General features: G+C 44.5%; 1 protein-coding gene across 1 annotated transcript in view; it reads left to right on the top strand.

The window, feature by feature from the left end:
- The window catches only part of LOC126365770 (golgin subfamily A member 6-like protein 7), a 510,481-nt gene that overhangs the window by 324,838 nt on the left and 166,455 nt on the right, over positions 1-19,188 (top strand). Inside the window, exon 2 of the mRNA XM_050008292.1 lies at positions 179-211. The gene's annotated coding sequence lies outside the window, so the exon portion shown is untranslated. The remainder of the gene's footprint in view (positions 1-178; positions 212-19,188) is intronic.

Raw genomic sequence — 19,188 nt, 5'->3', positions numbered from 1 at the left:
TCCGGTTCATTAGTTCTCTAAATGACCTGTCATAAGAGAATGTACACCATATCGATGTTGACCTTGATGCAAAGTTCTAACACTGCATTTACTTAATCACATTTGAAAGTCTTTCTACTATACTAATGTAGGGGCCCATAGACACTAATACTTAATATTTACTATTCTTTTGTTTCAGGAGGTGATGCAACGAAAGATCAAACAAAAACTGGTGAGTATTTTTTTTTTCTAGTTTATCCGCGAATTACGCACCTACCAGCATAACTGCTACAAGTAATGATCAGTACCTTCCACGTAAAGGTAATGTGGCACTTTTCTATTACTTCGTGAAGATTTTCATTCACGAGCAAAACGTTAGAGACGACTAGTATGCAGACCCGGAAATAGATGCTTTTCTTCGTCTGTATTTTCTCCTAGTTATATGTTGATAGGTTACAGCGTCGAGCTATTAGTCATTATTTTATCCTTAAAAGATCGATCCTCTTTTTGTCCTCCTTCGCTAAACCGAGTATCCGTCCGTAGTTTGAAGCATACTGAAGATAAGGAAATAGGTCTTTCAGTGCAATAATTGGAACCGTTAGCTTTTAATTAAGCTATACGATAGATGCCAACTGTCTTATGAAAGCCTACTTGAAAAGTTGTAAGAATCAGTATTACGTGAGAAATCTAATAATATACTACAGACCTCTGGGTCTCTCATCCGTAGCGCCCACAGAGGTATTGAAGCAGTCATTCCTGCTGCCCACACTTGGTTGGGACGGGAAGGAACGTGTGGGACAATGCTAAGTACCCCCCGCCATGCGCTGGCATGTTCTACAACGTATGCGGTTTCCCAGTTTATCAGTACTTTAAATGATAGGTTCTGTTACGAGACAACGTACAGCATACCGATAATGACCAAGATGCAGTTTGTTACAATGCTAAGCACCCTCTGCCCTGCACTTCACAGTGGTTTTCAGGGTATAGATGCAGATGTAGATGGTTGACTGAGGACTAGCCAATAAATTATGAGTCCGATTTCTCTCGTGTAGTGTCCGTACGACGGCGAAATATTGTTCCATTTGTAGAACCGGTCACGCAAGATCCGCAATACAAATAAGAAACACGTGTGCTAATGTCTGTCTCGGCATTGCCAGAACAAAGAGTCGCTTGTGAAAAGGCAGGCGGTCCGCGGTTAGTGGTATGTGAGCAGTTTATTAACGAACTTACGTGTCACGGCATCTGCTGCAGCGACACTGTACTTGTCTCACCACATCAAACTTCGTGTATATAGTCGCTAAATATCCATTTCGAAGGATATATTTCTTAGTCATTTTGCGCACACAATCTCGTATTAAACTGTCTCCTGGCTTTCGTACTACTTGTATTCCATGATCAAGGATAAAAGAAATTCAAATTTGAGTTGTTGATCCATCTCGATGAACCAGAGCTCTTCTTTGTTTTGGAGTTTCTATTTCTTTTCAAGTGCTTCGCCTTCTTCTGCCACTGATACGTTCTAACTAACGCTGCGTTAGGTTTTGCCATCATGTGGCGTGGCTGGAAGATTTTAGATAATTTTAAGTAGAGAAAATACGACCACTGCAAGCAACACTCTGTCGTTATTCTTCAGTTTTTGTAGCTTTTTTGCCATTATTTCACTGCTGTGGTTTATTACGCTTTCATTTATGCTGTCTTATGTCAATAGTCTTATAGCCGAACTCTTACCCAACAGAAAGTCTGCTTTACGGTTTTTAGATATTTTGATGCCAGTGATTGTAGTCATTATACTGTTACTTCCGTGAGTACGATCGTGCTGGAGGCAGCCGTTGCTCGTTATAAAGTAATCCGCTTCTGCCGCAGTCTTTGCTCATTAACAACTTCGAAGCTGTTGTAATCTTCAGCTGATTTCACAGTGGTGTTTCATAGTGGCGGAAGCTTCATAAACCGATTCACTTCCTCGTTCCCGACACCAAAGAAAAAAAATGACAAACAATAAAATGTCCTAAAATGCTTCGTGTTTCACTTGTTGACACACTAAGTTTAGTGTTGTCAGTCATCACTTTTTTTATTTCCAGTACGCATTTCACAGACTTGAACCTCAAACATCAGTTATCAAATTGTGACTGGTAACAGCAAAGTTGTAGCTTCGCTCGATCTCAAGAACGGTCATGATAAAGTTTAACTTAAAATGTTCACATTTATAGTTTTCACTTGTTATTAAAAACATAAAACGCATTGTTACTGAAACGTGTGAACCTGTTGATCAATTAGATTGTTACTAGTTAGTGTCCCGTACAGTAAGAGAAATCATGTGGGTAGTGAGGATCGGGAATCACGACGGTTTTTGCTTATTATAGACATTTGTACTGGGAAGATATCGTTCCAAGGGATTCAAAGCCTTTCGAGAATGTTTTAATGTCAAGGTAGTCGTTCGATAACAAGTGACAAAAGAAGAGTTTTTGTCGTGTGATATAATTACAAATTAACAATATTCTGATTTTTTTTCTTTACCTATACACTGAAGAGCCAAAGAAGCTCTTACACCACCCTAACGTCGTGTAGGGCCCCCTAGAGCACTCAGAAGTACCGCAACACGACGTGGCACAGACTCGACTAACGTCTGAAGTAGTGATGGATTGAACTGACCCCATGGATCCTGCAAGACTGTCCATAAATCCGTAAGAGTACGAGGGGGTGGAGGAGATCTCTTATGAACAGTACGTTGCAAGGCATCCCAGATTCGCTCACCCAGAGTCTGGTGGCAACCGGGAGTGTTCGAATTCAGACGAATGTTCCTGTAGCCACTCTGTAGCAATTCCGGACTTTTGGGGTATCACATTGTCCTTCTGGAATTACCCAAGTCCGTCGGAATCCACAGTGAACATGGATGGATGCAGGTGATCAAACAGGACACTTACGTACCTGTCACCTGTCAAAGTCGTATCTAGACTTATCAGGGATCCCCTATCACTCTACCTGCACATGCTCCAAACCATTACAGAGTCTCCACCAGCTTGAACTGTCCCCTGATGATATGCAGGGTCCATGGGTTCATGGGGTTGCCTCCATACCAGTAGTTCATTGGGAGAGTCCTTAGAAAATGTAGTCCATCAACAAGGGAGGTGGCTTACAAAACACTCGTCCGACCTATACTAGAGTATTGCTCATCAGTGTGGGATCCGTACCAGATCGGGTTGACGGAGGAGATAGACAAGATCCAAAGAAGAGCGGCGCGTTTCGTCACAGGGTTATTTATTAACCGTGATAGCGTTACGGAGATGTTTAGCAAACTCAAGTGGCAGACTCTGCAAGAGAGGCGCTCTGCATCGCGGTGTAGCTTGCTCGCCAGGTTTCGAAAGAGTGCGTTTCTGGATGAGGTATCGAATATACTGCTTCCCCCTACTTATACCTCCCGTGGAGATCACGAATGTAAAATTAGAGAGATTCGAGCGCGCACGGAGGCTTTCAGACAGTCGTTCTTCCCGCGACCCATACGCGACTGGAACAGAAAAGGGTGGTAATGACAGTGGCACGTAAAGTGCCCTCCGCCACACACCGTTGGGTGGCTTGCAGAGTATGAATGTAGATGTAGATGTACACACGTCCATCCACTAGATACAATTTGAAACGAGACTCGTCCGACCAGGGAACATCTTTCCAGTCATCAACAGTCCAATGTCGGCGTTGACGGGCCCAGGCGAGGCGGAAATTTTGTGTCGTGCAGTCATCAAGGATACACAAGTGTGCCTCCGGCTCCGAAAGCCCACTTTGATGATGTTTCAAAAATGGTTCAAATGGCTCTGAGCACTATGGGTCTCAACTTATGAGGTCATTAGTCCCCTAGAACTTAGAACTAGTTAAACCTAACTAACCTAAAGACATCACACACATCCATGCCCGAGGCTGGATTCGAACCTGCGACCGTTGCGGTCTCGCGGTTCCAGACCGCAGCGCCTAGAACCGCACAGCCACTTCGGCCGGCGATGATGTTTCGTTGAATGGTTCGCACGCTGACACTTGTTGATGGCCCAGCGTAGAAATATGCAGCAATTTGCGGTAGGTTTCCACTTCTGTCACGTTGAACTATTGTCTTCAGTCGTCGTTGGTCCTGTTCTTGCAGGATCTTTTTCCGGCCGCAGTGGTGTCTGAGATTTGCTGTTTTACCGGATTCCTGATACTCACAGTACACTCCTGAATGGTCGCACGGGAAAATTCCCATTTCATCGTTACCACGGAGATGCTGTATCCCTTCGCTCGTGCGCCGATTATAACACCACGTTCAAACTCCAATCTTGATAACCTGCCATTGTAGGAGCAGTAACCGATCTAGCAACTTGTCTTATACAAGCTTTGCCGATTGCAGCGCTGTATGCTGCCTGTTTACATGTCTCCGTATTTGAATACAGATGCATATACCAGTTTCTTTGGCGCTTCAGAGTGTATCGTGAATCCTTACTTCTTGCCAGATTTCATGATTCAAAACCTACTCGTAGTACCATACAGGTGGTCCTGATGAGTATGTTTCTGTTGAATTGATTTAGAAACTTATATTTATTATCCCGCTGACGGACTATGGAGCTTAGTATGTGACATACATTTCAAAATACGTCAACGCGTTCCTGAGAGAAAGGTTTTTAACAATTGGACACACAGACGTGCTGACAGCAAAGTGATCCAATGAGGGTTTTGTGTTTACCTACTGAGGTCCGGAACCATAAAAAAAGACGCGCCTGGATAGCCGCGAGCGTTAGCACGCCACTCACGCATTCGGGGAAGTGTACCGGCACCGGGTCGAATCCGCCCTTTGCATTAACGACGAGGACCGGTGTGCCGTCCAGCTTGGATATGATTTTTAGGCGGTTTCTCATGTCCAACGAGGTGAGTTCCTGGTTGGTACCCACGCCACGCCTAAGACGATTCGCAAACATTTCGAAATCGTTCGCACACTCTCATATGGTATAACACCAGACACAGACAGGTTGGGTATACAAATTCCACCTTGGAGTGGGGGGGGGGGGGGGGTGGCGAGGGGGGGGCGGTGGCGGGGGAGCGGTGACGACAGGAGGGGCATCCGTCCTCCGTCCTTCTCTGCCAGTCAGACTGCCAAATCCATAAATTAACATGCTGGTCCCTCGAAGATACGCGATAAAAACCGGGAAAAATAAGAAAAATAAACTGTAAGAATGTAAATGGACTATGGTTGGGCCACCCCACAGAGTGGGTTCAACCGTATGCTGGAAACCTTTCCTCACCTACATTGACCTCTTTCGTTGAGGATTACAACGTGAGAGTTGTGTTTATTAATAAAATGTAGGTAAGCGTAATAATTGACCCGTGAGCTGGATCACAATGTAGCAATAATCAAGAGTAGGTTGAACTTAAGAGGCTGGTCGGGAAGAGTCAATGGGCACAGAAGTGGGATACGGGATATGAAGGAATGAAGAGACACACTTGAAGTTCTCTGAGTCTACAGTTACTGCGATAAGGAATAGCTCAGTACGCAGTTCGATTTACAAAAAGACAGTCAGAGAAGTTGGAAAGAAAATTTGGAAATTTGTGGTAAGCTCTTATGGGACCAAACTGCTGAGGTCATCGGTACCTAAGCTTAAACACTACTTAATCTAACTTAAATGAAATTGCGCTAAGGACAACACACACACACACACCCATGCCCGAGGGAGGACTCGAACCTCTGACGGAGGGAGCCGCGCGAACCGTTACAAGGCGCCCCACACCGCACAGCTACCCCGCGCGGCTGGAAAGGAAAAATATAGGTACAAGGAAAATAACTGCCAAGAAGCCAGGAGTAACAGAAGAAATACTTTACAAACGAAGAAATACAAAAATAGTCAGAGAAATTCAGGAATACAGGTACAAGTCACTTAGCAATGAAATAAATAGGAAGTGCTGGGAAGCTAAGGCCAAATGGATGCATGAAAAACGTGAACAAATCTACAAAGAAACCATTAGGGGAAAGATCGTTTCAGCATATAGAAAATTCAAAACAGCCTCCGGTGAAATTAAAAGCAAGGGCTGAAAAGAGTGCATTAAATGCCTCTGAGTGGGAACACTTGTCTTATGACGTGATAGAAGAAGAAACAGTAGTCGATAAGGATGACATAGGGGATCCAGTATTACAATCAGAAGTTAAAAGAGCTTTGGAAGATTTAAGATCGTATAAGGCAGAAGAGATCGATAACATTCCATCGGAATTTCTAAAATCATTGTGGAAATTGACAACAAAACGAATATTCGTGTTGGATGGTAGAATGTATGAGTCTGGCTATATAACATCATTCAAACTTTCGTAAAAAACATCATCCACACAATTCCAAAGATTGCAAGAGCCGACAACTGCTAGAATCATTGGACAACCAGCTCAAAAGCGCATTCATCCAAGTTGCTGATAAGAATAATATACAGATGAATCGAAAATAAAATTGAGGATCTCTCAGATGATCAGTTTGACTTCATGAACGGTGATGGCACCAGAGAGGCAGTTCTGACGTTGCGGTTGATATTGGAAGCAAGACTGAAGAAAAATTAAGACACGTTCATAGGATTTCTCGACCTAGAAACAGCATTCGACAGTGTCAAATGGGCGAGCTATAGGGAAACATGGGTAATATAAGGTATGTACGAGAACCACGAGGGAAGAATAAGACTGGAGGAACAAATACGTAGTGCTCGTATTAAAAAGGGTGAAGGACAGGGATGCAATCTTTCAGACCGTACTGTTTAGTCTGTACATCGAAGAAGCATTGGGAGGAATAAAACGAAGGTGAAATTAAAATTCAGTGTGAAAAGATGTCAGTGATAAAATTTTCCGATGGCGCCGCTATCCTTAATGAAAGTGAAGAATTACAGGATTTTCTCAATGGAATGAACCTTCTAATGGGTACAGAATGTTGTTTGAGAGTAAACTGAAGAAACACGAAAGTGAGAAAGGGAAGCAGAAATGAGAAAGGGAGAGACTTAACGTCAGAATTGTGGATCACGAAGTAGATGGAATTAAGGAAGCAAGGTGGACACAAAAAACAGACTAGCACTGGCAAATACGACATTCCACCAGAATCAAACATATGCCTTAATTTGAGGTAGAAATTGGTAAAAATGTGCGTTTGGAGCATAACATTGTTTGGTAACGAAACATGGACTGTGGGAAAACCAGAGCAGAAGAGAATCGAAACGCTAAGAGATGTGGTGCTACAGAAGAATGTTGAAAATCAGGTGGACTGACAAGGTAAGGAATGGGGAGGGTCTTCGCAGAATCGGCGAGGAAGGAAATATACTGGAAACACTGACGAGAAGAAGGAACAACATATCTGTTAAGGCAATATGGAATAACTTCCATGATACTAGTGGGGGCTGTGGAGAGTAAAAGCTATAGAAGAGTGAGGTTGGAATACATCCAGCAAATAATGGAGGACATGTGTTGCTCGTGTTACTTTTAAAAGGAAAAGGTTGGCACAAGAATAGAATTCGTGGCGGACCGCATCAAACCTGTTACAAGAATGATGACTCAAAAAAAATTATAATTGTAATGCTCGCATATATGTTGCAGGGTTATTTTTATGTTTCATGATGATCAAGAGAGAAACCCGTTACCGACTCATGGCCTTTCCATCTGGAAACGCACCAGGGGAACGTTGAGATTAAAGTCCCCATCCGTCGGACGGATCACCATCAACAGTGCCGCATTCTCTCATTTTATGTGACATTTCGGAGAGATTTGGTATTTAGTGATTAGGCACTTTCCGCCACCAGCTTTCCTGCCGATGCTGGCCATATACTGGCAATGAAAATTCCATCCACTGGCAGGATTCGATCCGGCTTACCTCCGAGTCCAGCGGTACCATCTCGGCTACAAAGGTCTGTTGATTTGTACATTGTAGCGCTTCCAGTAACTTTTTTTATGAAACTTCCTGGCAGATTAAAACTGTGTGCCGGACCGAGACTCGAACTCGGGACCATTGCCTTTCGCGGGCAAGTGCTCTACCAACTGAGCTACCAAAGCACGACTCACGCCCCGTCCTCACAGCTTTACTTCTGCCAGTATCTCGTCTCCTACCTTCGCAGGAGAGCTTCTGTAAAGTTTGGAAGGTAGGAGACGAGATACTGGCAGAAGTAAAGCTGTGAGGGCGGGGCGTGAGTCGTGCTTGGGTAGCTCAGTTGGTGCCGGCACGGTAGTTCAACGTGTTCGGTCAGAGGGCTGCGTGCTCTCTGTAATAAAAAGACTGAGTGAAGGAACCAGCGATAAATTTGAACGGACGTCTTGTGACGTCCGCCCCGACCAAACGCAACAAACTATATCGAACAAAAAAAAAAAAAATAGTTGGTAGAGCACTTGCTCGAGAAAGGCAAAGGTCCCGAGTTCGAGTCTCGGTCCGGCACACAGTTTTAATCTGCCAGGAAGTTTTCATATCAGCGCACACTCCGCTGCAGAGTGAAAATCACATTCTGGAAACTTTTTTTAATAATCCGATGTCGTATAGGAACGGGAAGATACGTTCCTTGGATCCACACGTTCGCCCAACGTAAGTTCTTTGCAGTTTTGTCTGTGGAGACACCAGACGGAATTTGCTTTTGAAAGGGATATCTCATATGTAAAATGCCTCTTCAAGATGAAACTAATGCAAAAGTACCGGCGAAAAATGTCCAGTGATACTTCTAGGACTTGTGGCTAGGCCCTGAGCGGTATTTTCTGTCACCCAGCGGTTCACAGTTGTCACTATGTTCTAATTTGAAGACTGTTGCAGGCCTGCCACACACACACACACACACACACACACACACACACACATACATACACACACAGACAGCCTCGTGTCCAAACAGTTTCCTGTTTTAACAGACTACGACCAACAGAGGTTACGAAAGGGGGCGTCTGCAAGCGCCTGGCTGTTGCTGTGTTTTCTCCGCTTTGGCAATCTGTCCCGCACGCTGGAAACAACCTGCCATTGTGCCTCTCATTCGGCTGGTAACGTACTGACTAGCGGGCACCTCGGTTGCTGCTGCTTTCACATTCTCACGGTAATTCCGTAAAACGTGCGAACCAGCAAACGTTAACATCACGACCACCTCTTCCAGCTGTTCTGAAACGTTCGTTTTGTGTACTGTTCACAGATTGCTGGTCAAAGAAGTTCGTAGCTAGCTAGAGCAGAAACAGTCACTACTGCCTTCGTTCACTTGTAAGGGGGAAAACAGGTTAGGAGGACGATAGTAAGGAAGGATAGAAGATATTAATATCTCACATCAAGTCGCTGACGCGGAAATTAAAGACTGAGCTTAAATTCGCACCTCGCAGTAATGGGAAAGGAAATCTGCCCTGATCTTTTCAAAAGAATTCTTCCAGATTTCACCGTAAGTGACTTAGGGAAACGATGGGAAACCTAAAAGTTGTGGGGGTTGGAAATCCAACGAAAGAGGGGCCAGTCTCTTACCCACCGCGCTGTTTCGTTCTGTGTTAGTATGCAGGGTGCTCCGAAACTATTCGTTCAAATCCATACAGGGGGTAGAGAACATCACGACAAATATATTAGTTGTGGCATTTATGGCCACTGATGGCAATTTCTGACGCTAGAGACGATTTACACAGAAGGTAGTTTAGCATGCTAATTATAGCAGAAGCGTTCACAAGAAATACTAGAATGCGCGACCGTTGGCTTGTATGCACGCAGTACATCGCCGGACCATTGTTCTTGTGACCCTTTGAAGACTCCTGGCACATCGTAGTTGTGCCATCAGCGGCATTTCCAGCGACGAGGTCTTCTTCTGCTTCCACAACGGTTTCATACACAAGCTGCTTCATATACTCCCATAGGAAGAAATCCTGACACGTGAGGTCAGTTGACCTGGATGGCCAAGCCACAGGGCCACCTCGGCCGACCCATCGATTCCCGAAGGTGGCTCTCAGATGATTCCTCACAGCAACGCTAATGTGAGCCGGGGCCCAATCGTGCTGGAAGTACATCCTTTTAATCGGTGTGTTTCCAGGCAGACCTCAGAGCTAACCATCTATCCACAGCAGGAAATGAACATCTCCTCTATGAAAATCAACTTGGATTTCGCAAACAGAGATGCTAAGAAACTCAGCTCGCTCTGTCCCTCCATGAGATTCACAGCGCAGTGGACACAGACGCTCAGGTTCATGCCGTGTTCCTTGATTTCAGTAAGGTATTTAAAACCGTTCCGAACTGTCGTTTAACGAAAAAAAATTCTTGCTCACGTATTATCGGAGCAGACTTGCGATTAGATTCAAGACTTCCTTGAAGAAAGGACTCAATACGTCGCTCTTAGCCGGCCGCGGTGGCCGAGCGGCTCTAGGCGCTTCAGTCCGGAACCGCGCGACTACTGCGGTCGCAGGTTCGAATACTGCCTCGGACATGGATGTGTGTGATGTCCTTAGGTTCGTTGGGTTTAAGTAGTTCTAAGTTCTAGGGGACTGATGACCTGAGATGTTAAGTCAAATAGTGCTCAGAGCCATTTGAACCATTTTTTTGAACGTTTCTCTTAACGGAACAAAATCTTCAGATGAAAGGTAATACAGGAATACCACAGAGAGGTCTGATACGACCATTGCTGTTTACATTATATATAAATAATCTCGTGGAAATCGTCGAATGCTCTTTAAGGCTATTTCCAGATGGTGCAGTTGCCTCTACCAAAGTAGCAACGCCAGAAGATAGTTAAAATTTGCAGAACGACCTGCACAGAACTGATGAATGGTGCAAGCTATGGCAGTTGACCCTGAACGTAAATAAATGTAACATATTGCGCATACATAGGAAAAGAAATCCACAACTGTACAGCTACACTATTGATGACAAACGACTGGAGACAGCGTCTGTCGTAAAATATCTGGGCGTAACTATCCAGAGCGACCTTAACTGGGAAGATCACAGATAGTGGGAAAAGCAGATACCAGACTCAGATTCATCGGAAGAATCTCAAGGAACTGTGACTCATCCACGAAAGAAGTAGCTTATAATTCGCTTGTTCACCCTATATTTGAGTACTGTTCATCTATTTGGGCTCGTGATGGCTGGGTGTTGTATGTTGTTCTTATGTTATTTAGGTTTAAGCAGTTATAAGTTCTAGGGGACTGATGACCATAGCTGTTAAGTCCCATAGTGCTCAGAGCCATTTGAACCAGTTGAACCATCTATTTGCGATCTCTATCAGGTAGGACTGATAGAGGAGATAGAGAAGATCCAATAAAGTGCGGCGCATTTGGTCACGGGATCGTTTAGCTGGTGAGAGAGCGTTACGGAGATGCTAAACAAACGCCACTTGCAGACGTTACAAGAGAGCAGTTGTGCGTCATGGAGAGATTTACTATTGAAATTTCCGAACAGCACTTTTCGGGAGTAGTCGGGCAACGTATTACTTCGCCCCACATACGTCTCGCGTTTTGACCACGATGAGAAAGTTCGAGAAATTAGAGCCAATACAGAGGCTTATCGACAATCATTCTTCCCACGTAGTATTCGGAAGTGGAACAGAGTTGAAGGGATCAGATAGTGGTGCCGAAAGTACCCTCCGCCACGCAAACCATTAGGTGGCTTTCAGGGTAATGATGTAGACGGAGATGTTTTGAATGTCAGTCCTCATTCCCAGTTACCGACACATACTCAAGAACTTATTCAACACGACTACATTGAAAGTTGACTTCAGAGACCGTATGTTCCTCATCGAAAAGTATTTGTTTTGATGTTATCGACTTCCTGTATTCATTAGAACGAATAGTTTCGGAGCACCCTGTAGAACGTCTTTCTATTGCACCGCTGGTTTTACGGATGTTTTCATAACGTTCGGGGTGGGGCGTAATCTACATCAGCATGTATATTCCGTAACTCTCTGTGCAGTTAACGATGCGGAACACTTCGGATCGTTGTTCACTATTCTCCGACTTGTTCCACTCTCATAATTTATGGTGTCAGAGTAAACAGGCTGCACAATAGGAGGCACACCCAACTCTATCATACGCTATCTGATCAAAAGTATCCGAACAGCTCTGTGTAATCATTACAGGAGGCGGGGAGTGTTGTAATGTCGGTGGAGAAACAGTAACAGCAGGAGAGACCAGCGACTTCTAATGTGAACTGATCATTGGAATTTATCTGAGTAACAAATCCATAAACGACATTTCAACCCTCCTGAAGTGGCCAATTCAACCGTTGGCGATGTGACTGTGACGTAGAAAATGGTTCAAATGGCTCTGAGCACTATGGGACTTAACTTCTGAAGTCATCAGTCCCCTAGAATTTAGAACTACTTAAACCTAACTAACCTAAGGACACCACACACACCCATGCCCGAAGCAGGATTAGAACCTGCGACCGTAGCGGTCGCGCGGTTCCAGACTGTAGCGCCTAGAACCGCTCGGCCCCTCTGGCCGGCTGTGACGTAGAAACGCGAACGAACAACAACAACTAAACCGAGATCAGGCAGCCCTCATATACTGACGGACAGGGATCAAAGAGCATTGTGGAAGATGTAAAAAATCACATGAAAGCGGAAGAAATGGCTCGTGAGGTCCACTGTGCTACCAGCAGTCGAGACAACACAGTGACTGTGCCTAGGGAGAATTGAGTAAGTCGCACATTTTTGTAGTGAATGCTACGGGGTGCTTGAGGTGTTGTACAGAGCGGAGCCAGTAGACAGTGGATGGTTGAAAACGACTTATTTGGAATGATGAATCACGGTATATCCTGTGGCAATCCACTGTGATGGTTTGGGTTTATCTCATGCTTGGAGAACGGTGCCTGCCATTATATGTAGTGCCGACAGTACAGTACGTAGGAGGTGGTGTAACAATATGGGTTTCTTTTTCTTTGTTAGTGTGTGCTGCCCTTATTGCATTTAAGAAAACTCTAAATGCGGAAGGATATGAACTATTTTTACAGCATTGTGTACTGCGTGCAGTAGAGGAATAGTTCGGAGGTGACGATTGTATCAGCATGGCAATGCATCCCGTCGTAATGCAGCATTTTGGAGGCAACGGTTTGCGGAAAATAACATTTCTGAAATGAGCTGGCCTGCCAAGAACCCCGATCTGAACCCAATGGAGCACCTTCTCTCCAGACCCCAGCGTGCATCACTACCTTCACTAGTTTCGACTTTTGAGGAGGAATGATCTATCATTCCTCCACATACATTCAGTCAACTCATCGAAAGTGTTTTCAACAGAGCTCAAATCGTCACAAAGACGAAGGGTGGATACAGCCCGTGTTGATGTCTTCTTAGAGGTCTTCGGATACTTTTGATCAGATAGTGTACTTTAAACTACCGATCCCTACGTTAGATATACAGCTCAGGCAGAGGAACAGTTGCACAAGCTACGCCAGTACTGGATCTATAAATTCATCGAGCAGGTATCCACGGTGGTGGTTGTTTCTTAGGCATTAGGCCGTAGTCGAAAGCGTGTTTATCTGTCTAATGTTTCGTCACCTAATGCTGGAGAAATAGTAAGAGACTATATAGACGCTATTTGGTAATTATCAAACTTAAACAAGCTCAGTTTCAACAAAACAATTTTGTCTACTTTGAGTGTGGTAGCCGCGCGGTCTAAGGTGTCTTGACACGGTCCATGCGGCTCCCCCTGTCGTAGGTTCGAGTCCGCTCTCGGGGATGGGTGTGTGTGTTGTCCTTAGCGTAAGTTAGTTTTAAGTTAGATTAAGTAGTGTGTAAGCTTAGGTACCGATGACCTCAGCAGTTTGGTCCCATAAGATGACAGTTTTCAAGTTCGAGTGTAGCACTGTGAATAGGAATTGTTCCATTCAAATATTTAAACCTTTTCGTAAAAAATAAATGCGTATTAAAACTCATAATATCTTGTGTATGGGCTTCATAGGTTGGTTCTTGGCTATCATTTCAGTCTGTGAAATCCGCTTATCAATGGTGCCTTCCATTACCGAATTCTTTGTCGTGCAAGTGTTATTTTTTTATCTCCATCTTCCGCATCTTGTGGTGAAGACTTGGGAAATAGTTGTACAGTGCCTGTATTTCCCCATTCTTCTTTATTCTCTTTACTAAGGTAATAGAATAGCTAACAGTTTCTGCAGACCTGTCGGGAATAGTTTTAGTGAGATTTATGCTTCCTGGTTTGCCTCTGCAGACAAGAATTTCATTTAATTCCATGTAATCACACATGCCTACGGTGCGTACAGACGGCGGTACCGGGTTATGTCCTATAGGAGTAACAACCAGAACGCTCGAAGTGTACAGGTCCCGCGGGCGGCAGTCATCTAAGGCGGACACCCCTTTTTAACAGCGGAATGCATCGTCCTGTGCTCAGGACGAGAATGCTTTCCTGCCGGGTGCGACGTTTCGCGCTCGGTTTCGTTGCCAGCAGCAGGTTCTTCGCGGGCCAGACGGTGGCACCTGAAGCTGGCACTACAGAGGGTGCGTGGTGGGGCCGATGACCGCCGATCTGTCGGTACGGCGTGAAAGCGGCCGTTGCTGGTCCAGCCGCGTTGCACAAGAGCCGCCGCCGCCGCCGCCGCCGCCGCCCACGCGCCTCAGATCTCTATCCGACCTGCCGCCGCCGCCGCCGCCGCCGGCGGGCTTCCGATACCAGTCAGCCGAGTCATAACTACGGCCGTTCTGGAATTTACTTTCTTCCACATATTTCTAGATTATGCTGCGTTTGCCCCCGAGCAGAAGCGTTGGAAGCAATATCCACAAGACTGTTCTTTTTACTGCAGAACCGAAGTACGTTTCTCAGACCAAGGTCTATGTTTGACACTAGTAGACTGACGTCGTTAATTCGGCCTTCACGTGTGTTTCTACGTGAAAATATATGTTTCCTCTTTGGCCGTAATTTTGTGCACGACAAAATACCAACAGATTTGAACCGGTAGTAACTACGAGACAAATAACGCACAAACAGTGATTGAGCGCACAGTCGATAGAACATGTATGTACGTGTTCGTCGCGCAGTATTTGTTTTGTGTTTGACGTCATCGTAACAGTGTAGGCACATGCGCGTCATTGTTACGAATTACATTTGTGTATCGTTATAAATTGGCGTAGCGTGGAAACGCTTATAGCTAGGACATTGATTGCCGGCCGGGGTGGCCGAGCGGTTCTAGGCGCTTCCGACTGGAACCGCGCGACCGCTACGGTCGCACGTTCGAATCCTGCCTCGGTCATGGATGTGCGTGATGTATGGTTCAAATGGCTCTGAGCACTATGGGACTTAACTGCTGTGGTCATCAGCCCCATAGAACTTAGAACTACTTAAACCTAACTAACCTAAGGACATCACACACATCCATGCCCGAGGCAGGATTCGAACCTGCGACCGTAGCAGTTGCGCGGCTCCGGACTGAGCGCCTAGAACCGTGAGACCACCGCGGCCGGCGGGGACTGATGACCTCAGGTGTTAAGTCCCATAGTGCTCAGAGCCATTTGAACTAATGAAGCGTCGAAAAAGGATATGAAACAAACGCGCAAAGTGATTACGGAGCTGGCCCACCGGGCATACAGCGGTCAGCAACGATCTAAACTTGTGATTTATTTGTTCTGTAACCACTATTCTATTATGCGTAACCATTATATTAAAGACATTGATAATTACATATTAATACGAAACACTTGTTATGATTTCATCCCGACGTCTTCACGAAAATTTACGCAGCAGACCCAGTCTACCCACTCTCTCCTCCCCCCCCCCCCCTCCTACAAATATGCCAAAATTACTTCAGTTCGTCTCCTACATGGACCACCCACCGCCCCCACCCCTCCTCCCTCCCTCTACATAACACTACAGCCACACCTGCACCGAACAGAGAACAAAACTTTTTATGACATCGGAAGTTCACTGAGGCTTTTTGCAGGTGATACTGTGGTGTATCGAGAGGTTGCAACAATGGAAAATTGTACTGAAATGCAGGAGGATCTGCAGCGAATTGACGCATGGTGCAAAGAATGGCAATTGAATCTCAATGTAGACAAGTGTGATGTGATGCGAATACATAGAAAGATAGGCCCCTTATCATTTAGCTACAAAATAGCAGGTCAGCAACTGGAAGCAGTTAATTCCATAAATTATCTGGGAGTACGCATTAGGAGTGATTTAAAATGGAATGATCATATAAAGTTGATCGTCGGTAAAGCAGATGCCAGACTGATATTCATTGGAAGAATCCTAAGTAAATGCAATCCGACAACAAAGGAAGTAGGTTACAGTACGCTTGTTAGCCCACTGCTTGAATACTGCTCAGCAGTGTGGGATCCGCACGAGATAGGGTTGATAGAAGAGATAGAGAAGATCCAACGGAGAGCAGCGCGCTTCGTTACAGGATCATTTAGTAATCGCGAAAGTGTTACGGAGATGATAGATAAACTCCAGTGGAAGACTCTGCAGGAGAGACGCTCAGTAGCTCGGTACGGGCTTTTGTTAAAGCTCCGAGAACATACCTTCACCGAAGAGTCAAGCAGTATATTGCTCCCTCCTACGTATATCTCGCGAAGAGACCATGAGGATAAAATCAGAGAGATTAGAGCCCACACAGAAGCATACCGACAATCCTTCTTTCCATGAACAATATGAGACTGGAATAGAAGGGAGAACCGATAGAGGTACTCAGGGTACCCTCCGCCACACACCGTCAGGTGGCTTGCGGAGTATGGATGTAGATGTAGATGTAGATCTTTAACTAACATTTGTGTATATGCGTAAACACCAGATGATGAGCAAAACATGCTTGAAACGCGTTACAGCATGGTAAATGAAACACAACACAAATAAAAGTAACGAATGAAAATTTGTGCCACGCCTGGGACGCGAATCTGGGTCTCCTGCAGTCTAGGCAGATGCGCTGTCCACTACACGACCCTGACATTGTGGGTAACACAGTTGCTGGGCTATAGTCCAGTGTCCTCCCTAAACACAAACTTCAGTTCGCAACTCAGCCCATCACGATTTTCACCTTCTTAAATCGATGCTGGAGTAGCATCCCAGCGTTGGAGGTAATGAGGAAATCCTGCCTATACCTCACACGTTAATGATCTACTGATCTGATGTAATAACATTTTCCTGGAGACATATTCGATAAGAAAGAAGCTGAAGTAATGAATTAAAATTTGTGCCAAGGCTGGGACTTGAGCAAAGGTCTGACACGGGTCTGCTGCTTATGACGCAACCACTTTTATAACTGAGGTACAGCAGGATTTCCCCGTTATTTGCAAAGCTGTGGTGCTATTTCAATATTGGAGAATCTAGATTTTAGGAGTTGAAAACCACGATGAGCTGAGGTGTGAACCGAATATCAGTTAGAGAGGGTACTGGAGTAGGGTACTCCGTGCAACTGGATTAGCCAGGGTGGTGTAGTGGATAGCACATCTGCTTAGAAAGCGTGAGACATTGTTCAACTCCTGGCTATGTCACAAATTTTAATTAATTGCTTCAGCTTTTTTTCTTATCAAAGTTGAGGCCCAATATGTCTCCAGGAAAACGTACTTATAAATAAAAGTGACCGGTAGCAGAAAATACAAATAATAAATACAAGAGATTTGAGTGAAGGTGCGCTAAAATGGATGTAGTTTTAATTGACATTGACCTTCTTATGAGAATATCAATTTACCATTTACTTCGTCTGTTTTCGAAGTATGTCTTTGCTAACAAGATTCATAAACGTATTTAAATCTTACTTAACATTTGCTTCATCTGAGGCCAAAAGATCAAACACATCGGTGCTTAAAAATACGATACTTGTAAAGAGTCAGCAGATTACAGGCTAAGCGATATTTTTTATGGTAAATAAAGGCAAATAGAATTGGCTCGAAAAGTACGAAAGCCGGAGCAGTAGCTGCTGTCCTGATTTTCTGCAGAGCTGACCGGACAACCCATAGAACTGGCATACTCGTATAAATGACTTGAGCAAAATCACGTTCTCGGAAAATTGTGCACATAAAGCCACAAACAACACAGTAAACACCATTTATCGCGATTAGTGACTGCAGTTATGGTAGCAGTTAGAACTGTTGTTACAAAAAGACGTTAAATTTCAAAAAGACAGGAGCGATAGTGAAGCATTTATTGGCAGTGCGGCGTAGCCGTGGTGTCTAGGACACCTTGCCACGGTTCGCGCTACTCCTTGCGTCGGAGATTCGAGTCCTCTCTCGGGCATGAGTGTGTGTGTTGTCCTTGGAGTAAGTTAGTTTAAGTTAGATTAAGTAGTGTGTAAGCCTAGGGACCCATGACCTCAGCAGTTTGGTCCCATAGGAACTTACATCAAATTTCCAAAGATTTTATTTCGAAAACCGGTTTCAGTAAGACGATGTTACCATCTTCGGATCTTATGCTCTACAAATTCACAGTGCCACGTGGTGGGCATATGAAATAGTTGGTCACGTTTACTCCGCATCTCAGTCTGTAGTCAGCTGTTATGTGGGCGTGTGCCTGATATTCGGAGCAAAATCATGTGCATATAAAATATACATATCGTGTATTTTAAATTTGACATGCCGACAGCCAGTGATTTTCATGATCTTCACATATATACGTAGCACGGATGGAAGAGATTATGTGAATTTGTAGAATACAAGATCCAAAGATCGTATCGAAATGCGTTTCAAAGATGGTATCGAAATGCTTTTCTGGCGGGCGTGGCCTTTCGAACTTTTTCTTCAGATCACCCACATTCTTGCATAATGTCAGGAATACATAAAAACAAAAAAAGTTTGAAATAAATGGTAATAATAGTATAAGTTCTACTAAGTCATAGCTTTTTATTATTCCTGAGGAACTTTTACATAAAATTCATTAGATGTAACTGCAGCACTAACGTGAAAGTACAGAATTATTTGGCCTACTTCAAAAATCTGGTAACAAGATTTAATGTACAATATACACTATGTTGTTGTAGTCTTCAGTCCTGAGACTGCTTTGATGCAGCTCTCCATGCAACTCCATCCTGTGCAAGTTTCTTCATCTCCCAGTACCTACTGCAACCTACATCCTTCTGAATCTGCTTAGTGTATTCATCTCTTGGCCTCCCTCTACGATTTTTACCCTCCACGCTGCCCTCCAATACTAAATTGGTGATCCCTTGATGCCTCAGAACATGTCCTACCAACCGATCCCTTCTTCTGGTCAAGTTGTGGCACAAACTTCTCTTCTCCGCAATCCTATTCAATACTTCCTCATTAGTTATGTGATCCACCAATCTAATCTTCGGCATTCTTCTGTAGCACCACATT

This window comes from Schistocerca gregaria, chromosome 4 (assembly GCF_023897955.1).
Source record: "Schistocerca gregaria isolate iqSchGreg1 chromosome 4, iqSchGreg1.2, whole genome shotgun sequence".
Classification (NCBI taxonomy): domain Eukaryota; kingdom Metazoa; phylum Arthropoda; class Insecta; order Orthoptera; family Acrididae; genus Schistocerca; species Schistocerca gregaria.
The sequence above is the reverse complement of the archived record's forward strand: the minus strand, read 5'-3'. Positions and strand labels throughout refer to the sequence as shown.